The 13,995-nt window shown below is 43.0% G+C and overlaps 1 long non-coding RNA gene across 1 annotated transcript; it reads right to left on the bottom strand.

Annotated features, from left to right (window-relative positions):
- Nucleotides 1–2,936: 2,936 nt before the first annotated feature.
- Nucleotides 2,937–4,838, bottom strand: LOC120680479. The gene is made up of 3 exons (XR_005677684.1): nt 4,395–4,838; nt 3,576–3,667; nt 2,937–3,481 (listed from the first exon to the last, which is right to left on the bottom strand). It is a non-coding gene; the product is annotated as an uncharacterized LOC120680479 (long non-coding RNA).
- Between the last annotated feature and the right edge of the window lie 9,157 nt (nt 4,839–13,995).

The raw sequence follows: 13,995 nt of genomic DNA, 5'->3' as shown, positions 1-13,995 counted from the left end.
TTGTTGTGCTCTCTAGTGCTCTCAAACATTCACTCTCTTAACCCAACTCAAGGATATACACTAATCACACAATCTCACAAAGAGAGGTTGGGGAGAGCTCAACTATGGCTACCAAGCTTCTTGGGACGACCAGCAATCAACAGAATAGAGTCTGGAACAGCAGCCCACTAAGGAGGGGGCTAAGGGGTATAAATAACCGGTCCCAACAAAACTAGCCGTTATGTGACAGTTAGAACCTGGAACTTCCAGATTCTACCACTCAGAACCTCCGGGTTTTCAAACCAACTAGCCGTTAGTGCCACGTGTGCCAAATCCGGAACTTCCGAATTAGAAATCCGGAACTTCCGGATTAGAAATCCGGAACTTCCGGATTTGTCCTGGCAGCAATGTTAAAATGTGTACGTGAGGCTTTTGTGTGTCTCTCAACTCACATGGGTTACTTGAGCACTGAGACTAAGTCAAAGACAATTGTGATGCATCCCTCTTGATAGTACGGCATACATAAACTCAAGATCAAAGATAAATTACATTTCAACTTCTTGAGCTTCTTTTTTTATCCTATGCCTTGTGTTGATCAATCACAATCTGAGGTGTGCATCCAACTTGGCTTTTTTACTTTGAGCATATCTTCCTTGAGCTAGTAACCTTGAACCTTTATCCTTGAATGAAATCCACTTCTAATTCAAGTCACCGTCTTCACAATAAGATTCTAGAAAGATTGATACTTGCCAACATGAACACCACACATGACCAAGATTCTTCAAGTTGAACCCAAAGAATATTTCGTCACCCTAGCATTGGTTCCTCGGCACAACCTGCCCTTCTCCAAGCTTAGTACCTAGAAACCCATTCCCGAATTCCAACTCTTCATCCTTGCATCACATATAGCTTCATGTAGGCTTGTATCACATTTAACTTACAATGAAATCCATTTTGATCCTCAAGCTATTTTTCTTCTTCTAATGAATATTGCTTCTCAATGTGAAATTCTCCTTATCTCTTAGAATTCTTTGACTTGATCATTATCGGTTTCCTTGCTCATACCAAGCCCTTCCTTACATAGCATCTAGAAACTCGTCTTTCGATCCCATCCATTTATTCTCAAGAGCCCTCTGGAACTCACATTGATTTTTACATTATAATGAAAACCATTTCTTTCATACTTGCTTGATCATCAAATATCACTTGCAATTCTTATGATAATTTTTCCAATATATGAGACTATGCATAAGCATACAACCTTGTCTCATTCTCAATACCTTGACTTGTCATTTTGAGTACCACATACTTCAACAAGCTTCATTTAGATATGAGAGTGAATTCTTTACCAATAACACATATCTCAATTCACACAATACTCATTGCTTGTTATCATTCTCATACTAGATCATGTTGTGGTATTCATCTTGTCATATGAGTTTTGTCTTGAACATTGATACATTTCATCGCATATATAACAAATATGATAATCAATTTCTGTTCATATACTCAACAAGATGGTTAATCCTTTGATCGTGGTGTCAATCAATCCATCAAAACACACTAGGGACCTAGATGCACTTTCAGCTTCCTTTTCCATGTCGATGGCTTTGTCGTCGGCTGCAGATTTATCTACCGAGCGGGCTGCTTTGGTCTTCCATCGTCATCCGCTGCGGTTTCTATTCGAGGCGCCTTGGGTTTCGTCTTGCTGTTGATTTTCTTCGACCTGTCAGAGTTGTGGACCGGTTTACCAGGGAAGGGGCGATGTTGGGGGGAAGGATGGAGAAGCCTGACGACCGATGGTCTCGTATCGCGGATTGCTTGCGGTTTACATGCAGTCGGTTTTTTTATCTGGGCGAGAGGTGAAGATGGCGGATCTGTGAACTGGACTGTGGCAACGCTGATTGTTGAGCACCAGCGGCAAGACGGACTGAGCAAGAAGAAGATGGACTTTTTTGTAATTTCTGTTTTACATAGGGGTCCTTCTGGAAAAAAGGGAGCCACTGCTCTTGTAACTGTTACCTTTTAATAGAGTGCTTATCCCTTCTCGCAAAAAAAAAAAGAAGAAGAAGCAAAGTTTGTGTGCGACACGTGAACTGCTGCGGCTCCGCTCCTGTGGTCCTGCGGTGTTCGAGTTCGAGTCCCATCGTCCATCACGGAACCAAACGATTTGGTTGCGAAGTCAGAAATATTACTTCAAAATGATTCCAATTCTGATGTCAGAAATATTTCCTTCCAATTTAGAAATATGACTTGTATTGTTATGTCTACAACTAAAAATAGAAACAAAATATTGATTACAGATATTCCGATGCAACATTAAGAGGGAAATCTGCACTTGTTTTCAGTACTACAAGAAAAGGTGCACAAGAAGGAGCTACAGTGCCTTTCACAAACTGGATATGGAATATAACTTTACTGGTGTGTCATCAATAATATCCCCTTGTTTCTATACTTGTCACCTATACTAGGAGCATATCTAACAATTTACATGTAAATGCTTATGTTTCTTTCTGTACGAACTTAATGGTCAAATTGTGCTAGCTCAGGAGTGTAATTTCTTTGGTGCTAAAATGATGACGAGATATTGAAAACAGAACTAAAGGATGACCACGAGTTAGCTCGTGTCATACTTTTTTTTCTTCCTACAGAGCCCTAGAGATTTTTTTTATCTGAATTGCATGAGAGGTGCATATTTGATAATTCTGTAAGTTAATTCATTCCGTGTTCTCTTTTCAACTGTAAATTTAGGTTGCACTGTGCATACCATAATTGGCCAGTGCATAGGATATTTGTTTCTTCTCTTGGGTAGTATTAATGGAAAATCGACATTGTTAGAGAAGATAAGTGTGCGCATTTATATTTATCGTGTATCTGTTTTTTGGAGTTTTATAAATAGTTAATGTATTTAATTAAGCTTTTGCGCTACAAAATGCTTGTACGAACTCACAGTAGGTACTATAATATTAATAATCTAAATTATTTGTAGGGAATTATAATAGACGGTAGATTACATTTATGTTACAACAATACACATTTGGTGCTCTAGTAAAAGGCTAGAAACTACCAAGTACATAATCTAAAATCGAGTTGTAGTTGTAGTTGCAGCTCTTTTGGGATGGTCTGAAAAGAGTGGCTTGGTTTCTCCTTAATATAGACATTAATGTGCTGCAAAAGTTTAGATTGGAAACAGTTAGACAAGAGGTGGTATATTCATGTTTCGTTTGATGATAGAGGTTGATGCTGCATCTGCTGCATCAACATAGTTGCTTCCTTATTCTGATGAGATTGGGACCACATGATTGATTGGGACCTGTTTCACTTGATAGCCGCGGGCAAAATCTCAATTGTTCCATATTTCATTTTTAGTATGAGGTTGTACAGAGCTAATTCCCCTTGATGCAGCTCCTCGTCTCTGCTGGAAGGCAACCACCCAAATCAACCAGCAATTTACCACTTGCACGACGGATTCAAGCAAACCAAGAGGACCTTCTTTGAAAGACTGCATGTACACGAGCAAAGCAATAAGCAACTCACCAAGCATGGTTTGTACACAAGCAACTTGAGCTTGGCTTAGATGGACAGCTATATACTACCGTCTGCTGCTGATGCGTGCTTGCCGTAACACACCGCCCAGGCCACCGTCGCGACATCTCAAGTTGGCTTGGAGTCGAGGAGGAAGAGGCAACTAATTTTCATGCTTGGAAAATCAAATCAGGTATCAACCAATAAAAAAAGTAATTGCAAAATTGAAAGAAATTGCTCTGTCTCTCCCTTTCTGTACGTGTTTATTTTTTCCTGTGATTCCATCTGGCTATACATCATTATTTAAAAATAGTGAAAAACAAGAAAATAGTGTAGCCTTCTAGAAAACAATTACATATTGATACATATGTGTACATAGATTTCAATAGAGAATGATGCACGATAATCACACAAATGGTACATGAATGAAGAGTTTTTTTTTTGTGGTGGGTGATTTATTTTTGCTTGAGACTGATTGTCCTTGGCTCGTATACATAGTATTTAATCTCTTCATTATTCTCTTTGTTGTGCAGGCCTAAGTTAGAGCTTCTTATGGACTCAAAACATAAAGATAATTAGTAAGGATCTGCAGGTGGTTTACTTTTTTAAGATAAGTTAGAGGAATCCTTACATACTTACACGACACGTCAAAAGCAATCTGATTCCTGATAAGTATAAAATGGAGAATGCAGTCTAGGAGCTACCTAATTATGTTTGAAAGAATATAAAGATTCCTTACATAATTATGTTCGAAAAAACATAATTATTTCCACTATGTGCATCTCGGAAATCAAATTACCGGAGAACTTTGTAGTCCCTCTGGGGAAAAAATAGCATCCGTATTTATCATTAGAAGGAAAACTATTAACACTATCAGAAGGTGGTCATACCTTTGATTAGGACCTGCTCATGCCATCGTTGTTTCTTCAATTATTGTTGGCTCATTAATCTTGGTAGGCCTATCCCCCTCTTTTTCAGCATGATAGCAGTGACAGAGAAGAAGAGTAGGGGGAATGAGAGTAAGAAATGATATCACTGTTAAATGAGTTTATGCTGTTGACAAGTAAATGGAAAAGAGGACAAAATTAAAACCCGCCGAGATAAAGATGTTGTAGCCTTACACCGGAATCTAAGTACCAAGATTAGAATATGAACCCCTTTTGTTTGCACAGACAATAGGAAATATATTTAGCTCTAATCTTACTAATCTTTATGGGGAGCTAACCCTTTTGTGTTGGTTTTTTTAATCATCTTTTCATTTGGATACATGCATAAACTGAAGCTACTAATACGGATGTTAACTAATAAATCCATGCTGCTGAGACCAATATCAAGATTACCTGTCTCCTTTTTCAATAGGTAATACGTGGACCATAAAGGAAGTCAGAATTTGAAGCGGTTGTCAATCTCTTCTCCAGAAATAGGAATGGAAAGGGAAAATAAAAAAGAAGAAACAAATGCAAAGGATTAGACCTTGTAATCAAGCAGATGGCAGAAGGAGATTAAATATTACTGTTAAATAGAAATCATCCCAAGAAAATGGGAATGAACCTCTAGCTGAACAGAATGGTGAGCCCGAGTGGCTCCTGGAGCCAGCCCCCAGGCCGGCGACCGGGGTTCGATCCCCGCGTTGGCACCGGGGAGGCCCTCTGTTATCTCTCCTAGTGAAAAAAAAGAACTAATGCAGTGCTGGAAACCAACATGGCACATACATCTCACTACCCTCCCAATACCTCCTTCCCAACCCAACCAACAAAAGGGAAATAAATTTATATCTTAAGGGAACACACATGGAAAGGCAAAGAAAATTATATGAAGATAAATCAGAACTAACCATTGGCAATGATAGCGAGGCAACAAATTGCATTTGGTTAGTTATATTCCAATAGGCCATATTAAAGAAAAATCTGCTGTGAACCTGACCAAAATGTAAAATAATGAGTCTGCATTCAGAATCTACTGTTTTTTAAACTTTGGATAAGAAACTACTATGTAAGTCTGAGCTGGGGCTTCTCTTTCGTATATAAAATTTGCTTTAGCCAATTACAGCCTGTGGTAGAATACAGCAGTCGACAACATGTAGATGCATTTCTCTAAAGAAAAATTTCCCTGTCATTCAATTTTCACAAATTGTTCAACATTCAGAGCAAATTGCTTGGAGCTAAACTGAAAGTACAGTTTCACCAACAGGCCCAATCAGATATGTAAATTTCAATAGGATTGCTAGAAAGTGCAGAGATTAGTACCTTGCTTTCTTCAATATAAACGTGCTTGAATGATTTCAATGCGAGAAGGAGCGCGGAAGTTTCCTGGAAGGCCGCAAAGGTGGACACCATCGGGCAGCGCCAGAACGCGCTCCTCGCCTACGAGCGGGCGCTCGCGCTCGTGCCCGACGACGACCTCAGCGCGGTGCGCGACCTCCGCGCCGCGGTCAAGCAGCCCTCCCTCCCAGACTCGTCCTCCCTCGAGCTGCGTCGGAACATGCTCCTCGCCTACATGCGGGCGCTTGGGCTCGCGCTCGTGGAGCCTCATTTCCCCATCTCCCACGACAGTGCCTGGCCAGCCGCGGGCGAGGAGCGGGGAGCAACGACGCCGGTGTGCCCGCGAGCGGGGAGCGATGACCACCGTCTGGCCGGCCGCGACTGAGGAGTAGGGCGCAGGGCAGGCCGCGGGCAGGCAGCAGCAGCGCCGAACCGGCCTTGGGCGTGGAGTGGCGAAGCCGCGGGCGGGGAGTGACGGCCGCCGCCTGGCCGGCCGCGAGCGAGGAGCCGGGAGCAGGGCAAGCAGCGGCGGGCCAGCGGCGCCGGATCGGCCGAACGCCGGCGAGGGTGATGAGCCATGACGCACATGCCGGAGGACGGGTGGTCGCGGGCGGCGGCGGCGGCGGCGGCGCAGGGCGCAGCACTTGGGGACGACTGCGTGGCTTTTATCAGCTGGGCATTGCCCTGGTACCAAGCAGAACGTGCATATGCTGGTCCATGGCAGGAAGACAATCTCGTCGTGGACGCGCGTCGCCGAAGTTTACCGGCCATGTACAGGCCAATGGTGAGCTATGTCTGCAGCAGTGGAGCGTGTGCGAGGGGCACGGGATGCTGGAGCCGAGGCAAAACAAAAGACAGAACGGAGGCACAATGGGTGTGTTTAGATCAGGGAAAAGCTGGTAGAAAAAGTCACATCGGACACTGTAGCACACTGTAGCATTTTTTTTGTTTTTTTTGGTAAATATTGTTCTACCATGACCTCAAAAGATTCGTCTCGCAACGTACATCAAAACTATGCAATTAGTTTTTTATTTACCTACATTTAGTACTCTATGCATGGATCATTTCTTATATTTAATTTTTCGATGTGATAGAAAATTTAGAAAATTTGGAAAAGTTCGAGGGAAGCGAACACAGCCAATAAAGTTTCCTAGAAGTTGCCTGTACCGGCTTACCGCGACGTGGAGGAGCAGCAACAAGGCACAGTGTTTGAACATTTGACTCGAGGTGTGGTAAATCGGAAACTGCACAATAGCAGTGTGAACACGAGACTTCATGGTCCGGATATAGATGGAAGCTGAACACATAAGGGGTGTTTTGGAATAGAGATTTTAAAAAAAAGTCCCATGGACTTTTTAGTATTTAGAAATATTAAATAAATATTAATTATAAAATTAACTGCAGAACCCTGGGGCTAAACTGCGAGACGAATCTAATGATGTTTCTTAATCCATGGTTAGCGAATGGTTACTGTAGCATCACTGTAGCAAATTATGAATTAATTAGGCTCATTAGATTCGTCTCGCGAAAAAGCACTCAGCTGTCAAAAAACATTTGTAAACAGATTTTATTTAATACTATAAAATAATAAGATTTTTTTTGATGTGATAGGGACTTCTGAAAAAAGTTGGGATCCAAATAGGGCCGTAAGGACCGTAGATAATAAGAAGGTAATGACTCTATTGTGGCCTGCCGTATGGTTGCGTTATTGTGCGGCAACCTAAATTGATCTTCCACCCCGCAGAGTACATTAGCACATGCAAGTAGTTTCAAAATTTAAAAAATTTGTAGTTTTTAACCATCAATCAAAATCAAATTCCAATTGCACAACTGTATCTCATTTGAAGAGACCTTCAAAACAAGATCCCACTTGTATATATTTCAACAATATTTTTTAAAACACATAAATTACTTTATGTACAATGGAAAAATGCCAAAATAAATTAGTTAAAATGCTCAACCAATATGCTAAAGTTGCCTATTATTGATCATGCAAGCAACATTCACCAACCTAACAAAATTGTTTACCCTTATCCACTAATGATACTAAAGAATCTATCTTCACAATATGAACTCCAATATCTACTTAAGTGAACTTAGGCATACAAAGCAACATTATATAAATCTATAGGTAATTTTTGCAAACATAGTAAGCAAATTAGAATGCATGAAAAAAGTATTTTCTCTCAAAAAAATATATCATTAAAATATAGTGGTGTGAGATCTTATTTTGAAGCATTAATTGAAATAAATACAATTGTGCGATCAGTTTTTAATTTCGATGCTCGGTCTTGAAACTATAATCTTTTTTATTTTGAAAATATGTGCATGCATCTGTTTGGTCCTACTCTCCTTGTACCCCACGTGCATGCACAATCTACTGAGATGTCAGTCGTACGAGTGGTTTAATTTACGGTCGGCCGTAAGTTAGCCGTGTCCCATCAAAAGATTGAAACTTTTAGGAGCGACATAGACATGCTCAGAACTCACAGAGGGGGAGGGATGGGGGATAACATATATACCTGATGTGGTGAAAGTAAGTAATACGTCAACTTTGTGCATTACTCACTGTTTCTGGAATTGGGGCCACTTAGCCCATCATATGATTGGCTCTTTATCACTCGACTGGCCGACATGCAGAATTGTGGGTGACAGGGGCTTTGTTTGGTTCCAACTAGACTAGAAAATGTAGTAATTTTGACTGCTAATTACGGTGTTGAAAGTGATCGGGTGCTCTAGCCTAAGAGGGGGAGGGGGTGAATTAGGCACTAATAAAAACTTAGACCTATGGCTCCAACTAGTTTGCACAAAACTTAAACTAAAACATGCTATCTAGATGTGCAACTAGGTTGTTCTAGTGTGAAACCCCTATCCCAAAAGAGTTTAGCAACCTATAGCCTTTCCTATCAAGAAACTATTCTATGAAAGTAAAGGCACACAAATTGCTAGTATGAAATGCGGAAGCTTAAAGAGAGGGATAGGAGATAGCAAACTCTTGACGCGGGTGCTTATCCCGTGGTTCGGTTAGCCACAAAGGCACACCTACATCCATGTTGTTGTAGCACTCACTAAGAGTATTGCTACTCGGCCACCAAGTCTCTTCCGTGAACACAATCACGGTCACATTGGCCCCGGGTTCCACTAAGGAGCTTCTCCACAAAGGATGGGGGTCTCCACGTCCCCCGCACAAAGTGTCGTCGCCACTCCACACCAAGTCGGAGGGTCGATGACGTTGCCGGCGAGCTTCACGCTCCAAGGTGCCGGCGCACCAAGCTCTTGTTTTGGTTCACTAGAGAACCACAGCACAAAGGCTCAAGGCCTTGCAATCACACTCACTAAGAGCTAATCTAGCACTCACACTTTATAAAGCTAGTGCTATAAGCTAAGGATATGATCTATGAGCTCTTGTATGGCTTGGAGATGTTCTTGGATGTGTATGAGGTGTCTTGGGACTCCAGCAATCTTCAAATGGCCGGGGTGAGGCGTATATATAGGCCACCAAGTCTTGTAGCCGTTGCTCCAACGGTCAGCAGAATTCTGCGTATCACCGGTTGAACCGATGCCTCTGGTAGGGGTAGCGTCGGTTTATCCGGTCACTCACAACCCAAAGTAGCCGTTGAGCTTCTGACAGCTGACGCTGTGATCACCGGTTGAACCGATGCTTTGTATCGATGCATCACCGGTTCATCCAGTACTTAAGAATCTTCTCCTGGGCGCTGACGTCATTGCACCGATGCCATACTCCGATGCACCGTCGGTTAAACCGGTGCTGAAGAAACTTCTCCTGGGCATTTGACATCGTCTCTGGAACATAGGACGCCCGATGCACCGATGCCTTTTCTTGGACCGTCGGTTCAACCGGTGCCTATAGGCTGACTTGGCTTCGATTTCCTCCTGCACCAAACATCAAGGCGTCGGTTCTTCCGACAAGCGTCGGATGCACCGATGCTTAGGGGCTGCCCTTCGGGCCTTCCTACGCCTATTTTCTCTTTCTCTTTGTCATCACTTGAACCTAAAATCCTGAGAATGATCATCTTAACAATCATATTAGTCCAAGTGTTGTGTTGTCATTCGATCACCAAAATCACTCGAAATGGCATAAATGGTGTCATGTTCATTACAGGTGTCAAACAAAGTTCATTTGCAAAACCAACTCCAGAACCCTGCGCTAGGAACCCTAAAGAATCTAATGAGGCCTTTGGCCGCGTGCTTAGATGATGGTTACTGCAGCATCACTGTAGCTAATCATCGATTAATTACCGTCATTAGATTCGTCGCGAAAAGTTACATCCATCCCTGAAAAGATTTTGTAAATATACTTCATTTAGTATTTCATGCATGTAAGATTCTCTTTTCGGAAAACGTGTGCGCTATAATTCTAGTGCGATCCAGACAAGGCCAGGATGCAAGCCTGTTTACAATGCCTGTTTTGATTTTATCTCCCACACATTCATGTCATAGATAGCTCATAACTCCCATGTCACCACCTATCAACCTTAGAAATTAAAAACCAACCATAATATTTTGCAGGCACTCTTTGTGCAGTCATTTATCTTTCAGAGAAATGGTTTGTCAGTTTGCAGTCACCTATCCTTGTGAATAGAGGTTGAGTTTCTCGTGGATGGCGTGATAAAAACCATAAGGATCACCAAATCTTGGATGAAATTTCAGAATCAAAAGCTGTTAAACAGCCGGATGGAAAAAAAAATTCATGGTGCAGGCTTTGGTCTGATGAGCCTAAATTCTTCTCCTGAGCCTAAAACACAATGTCATTTTTTTTGCCATGGTATATGAACTCCTTGTACATGATACTTGTTTAAGATCATTTGTGGCTTCTAGAATGATAAAATGGTATGGAATGTAGGCTGGTTGTTGGTCTGTGGCAATTGAATCAATATCATGTTTTCAGTAGCATGCTTATATTTTAATCGGAGTCAAACTGTAAATCAACAGTGCAGTGCATCGTACATTTTAGAGATGGAATCTCCAATAATGTACCATGACGTACATGTGTACATGTTCCTGCACATAACAAATTTGTTACTGTGTTTGGCAGAGCTCCACTCCAAAAACTCCACCAACTCCACCAACATGCCATGCCAAACGCGTCCAGCTCCAGCAACTCTAACTCCAGAAAAAACCTGGAGTTGAGGGCCAACTCCAAGTTTTTCTTGGAGCTCTTCAAAGGGTGCTCCAAAAACACCTGATGTGGACTTCCACATGGAGTTGGGGCCAAATCACCCACCACTGTGCAGCGTCCCCACATAAGCAGAGACTAAATGTGATACAAATATCAGTCCCTCCCAGGAGGCTGATAACACATTTATTTAACAGATGGTACAGTCACCGTACAAACCTCCGAGGAGGCGGACACTCGATACAAACGATAATAAGTAATAAAACAGCTACGGTGATACACCAAAGCACGACCCAGACGGTCTCTAGTTCGGGCTCAGAGTAATGTGCTAGCAGAAGCATCTTGCAGAGGACCAACACCACAGGCAAGGTTGGGCACGGACGCAACCTCTACTCAACGTCTTCAACAACGAAGTCCGGATCCTCTTCTGAAGAGAAACCACAAATGTATATCAGGTGAGTACAAAAGTACTCAACAAGTCCAACACCATCCACGGAGGGGGGTAACACAGATATGCTCAGGATAAATACAGGATAAGGCTGGGGTTTATTTGTAGTAAAGCTAGATTTCACACATGCAGGCGTTTATTTTGAAAAGAGTTTTCTTGAAGCAGTTCTTGCTAGCCGATTAACGAGTGGGGTTGTTCCTACACAAAGGATCCAAGTTTTAATGCTACCGGACTCCTCATCCGCAGTAGCTCACGGCACAACTACCGGACACCTTCTAAAAACAACACACACCACGAAAACATCCCTCCCAAAAGATCTAGTTGTGTGACCAAACCGTAACTCGCCCAATGCCGTGGGCACGGCTATTCGAATAGGTTTTAACTCTGCAGAGGTGTGCAACTTTACCCACAAGTGGGGTAGCACAGCACTATCACCTTAGTGTCGGTGCAGGTCCCAACATAGCCATTACCCACCTTAGTTAGATCTGACTAGCCAACACGAACTTCACCAAGGGGCTATTGACCTAATACTGAGGTTTAACCGGGGCATAAGTCACCACGACCCTATCCCTTCTCCTTGGTCACCCGTTGCTCTCAGCTCTCCTAATGGCTATCAGACTAATTAGTGGGGTTTATGCTAAGCCGTTGCCACATACAACGGTCGAGTGGTTTGCACGGTAGTTGAGTTAGGCAAGATGACACATCAACTCGGTCCTTAATTGTGACAGGGTGGATATCTCCAGACCTTCTCACTCTACCACAATGGTACGAGCCTCCAACGCATGACAATCCACCCAGGGAACGCCATTCATCCATCCTATCTTAACATTCTTTTCTTTTGTAACCCAACTTCCCTTTTCTTAATACTCACGCATTTTTCTCTTTTATAAAACATGTTGTAACCATTTAAAACGAGTACCGGGTCCTAAGCGGCGCTCTAGCAGCGATTAACATCCAAATAAATCATATTTAGACATTAATCTAGGTGGTCAAGGAATGGTTATAACAAATCAAGGGGTGGCTATCCAACCATGTTTTCAGCAGTCAAAACATATACAGTTTTGTAAAACAGGCCAATAGGTTGTGGTTATAAAACTGGGTCAAATATGCAATCAAAGGATGAGATTGAACTTGCCGTCTTCAAAACCTTCCGGGAGTTCCTGCTCGCGGTACGGTTCCTCAGGCTCCGGCTCGTGGTACTGCTCGGCAAACTCCTCAACGGGTTCTTCCTCGTTCATCTGCCCGCCGCCCAGGAGTGAGTAGTGGTTAGGGATCCAGCCGTTGTCCTCCTGCCAGGCAACCCACTGATGTCGTCCTCCCAGACCGGAGCCCCAAATCCCTTCCCCTTGCGGCCTTGCGACAGCCACCACGTAGTTCGGTCGTCCCTCATCTCACGCCGCCTCCAATTCGGCGGGTGTCACCGCCGGGGCCATCGTCGCAAGCCACCTGCCTCTTCTCTCCCCTCCCGGACACCCCCCTCTACTTCGGCGTCGGTAGCGCCGAGAGTATATAGATAGCAGTCCAGGCGTTGAAGCTGCCAGACCCACACATGGCATTCCCCCTATGCCGCCGCCCCTCCCGGAGCTCCTAGGGTGCAGCAACGGAGGTGGCCTCGGAGAGCAGCTCACACGACTGCACGTCAATACAATGCTAGCGCGAGCAGCAGCTTCAGCCATGGCTTCCAGGCTCCAGCATATGTGCTGCTGCAGTCATTGCCTGCACTGTCCGCAAGGTGTTCGACAAAATGTACATGACCTAATACATGAGGCTTCAGTGCTTCACAAACATGTACTTCACAAACATGGTCTAATACCAAAGTTAGCGTTCAGATTGGTTTACATGACTGAAAGGTTACAATTCTTAGACCATGCATTCTTATTGTGATTTTTAGGCACAATTTATCATAGAACCTGATTGTCACAAGCTTGGGGGCACTGACACTTTGTTTAATATCAGACCTGATGATCACAAACTTGGGCATATTAACATATTTGCTGTGCCATCTGATAATCACAAATAAGCGACACTGCATTTGATAAAATAAGAAGTTGCCGGACGTATAACAACTATAATTTAAGGCCACTATATTATTCATCACTATTGATACCACTACCAGCAGATTCTGGCATCTATATATCTTCTTTTATATATGTTTCGCAGATGATGTCCACAAAAGTTTACTTTTTGCAACCATTTTCTGAGTCTAGGATCATTATCCTCATTTGCACCATTTTCAGCTTATTGTTCAAATTTTTCCCTCCTGAACAAAAAATACCTATATTGGTATAGGATGCAAGTGTTAGAGTTCTATGCCTCGTTGATGGTAAGCATTGTTAATGTTCGAAGCTACCTTATGAAATAATAATCATGCTAACCCATAAGGCCGTTCAGGCACGGAGCTCCTCTACCCCTCTACTTCTAGAGAGACGATGCTTGCTCATGGGTCGTGGCTCCTGCACACCATGCGCTCAGCCTCCCGCACGTGCTCTTCGTGACTGCCTCCACTGCTGTTCCATCTAGCTGAGCTCTCCTATTAACTAGTGCATGGCGCGCGCTATGGCGTGTTCCTAATTTTCTTGTATCGCGTGTTGTTTTATTGCCTTGTTTCATTCATTGGCATTCAAAAAGTAGATTTGTTTGTATAT

Source organism: Panicum virgatum, chromosome 7N (assembly GCF_016808335.1).
Source record: "Panicum virgatum strain AP13 chromosome 7N, P.virgatum_v5, whole genome shotgun sequence".
Taxonomy (NCBI): domain Eukaryota; kingdom Viridiplantae; phylum Streptophyta; class Magnoliopsida; order Poales; family Poaceae; genus Panicum; species Panicum virgatum.
Note: the sequence above shows the minus strand (reverse complement) of the source record. Positions and strands in the feature narration are given on the sequence as shown.